The following is a 552-nucleotide window of genomic DNA, read 5'->3' on the forward strand; positions in this document are numbered from 1 at the left end:
TAATCAATTTTTAATTTTATTTTGCTGTCTGAACTTTCTTGTTATAGGTGCCGGCTATGAGGACGGGACGCACGGACAGGAGAAGGCGGATGACGCTATTCCCCCGGGGCGGGGCTACACATATACCTGGACTGTCCCGGAAGGCTATGGGCCCGTGGAGTCCGACCCCCCCTGCATCACCGCGGCCTATTACTCCCACAGTAACACCTCTCACGACGTCAATTCCGGATTGGTTGGCGTCCTCCTCGTCTGCAAACCAGGTAGAAGCCGTCCTGTATCGCGCGCTCTGCTTTACCATGCGTCCGTAGAACCAGGGGGCAGGTTAAACCCTTTCCATGGGATATGCCGTGGCCACTATGGTGACAGGTCCTCTTTAAGGAGACACTAGAGGTCTGTTAGACCCCCGACGTCACCATTGCACTGTGATGAAGCGCAGATCGCCGGCTCAGAAACTGGAGGCGACAAAATGATCGTCACTGGCAGGGCGGTTGGCCGGTCTCCCTCAGACGGGACCCGCCATGTTGGTGCTGGGGCCCCGCTTCCTATTTGACA

This window comes from Nanorana parkeri, unplaced genomic scaffold (genome assembly GCF_000935625.1).
Source record: "Nanorana parkeri isolate BGI_ZX_2015 unplaced genomic scaffold, ASM93562v1 scaffold81, whole genome shotgun sequence".
Taxonomy (NCBI): domain Eukaryota; kingdom Metazoa; phylum Chordata; class Amphibia; order Anura; family Dicroglossidae; genus Nanorana; species Nanorana parkeri.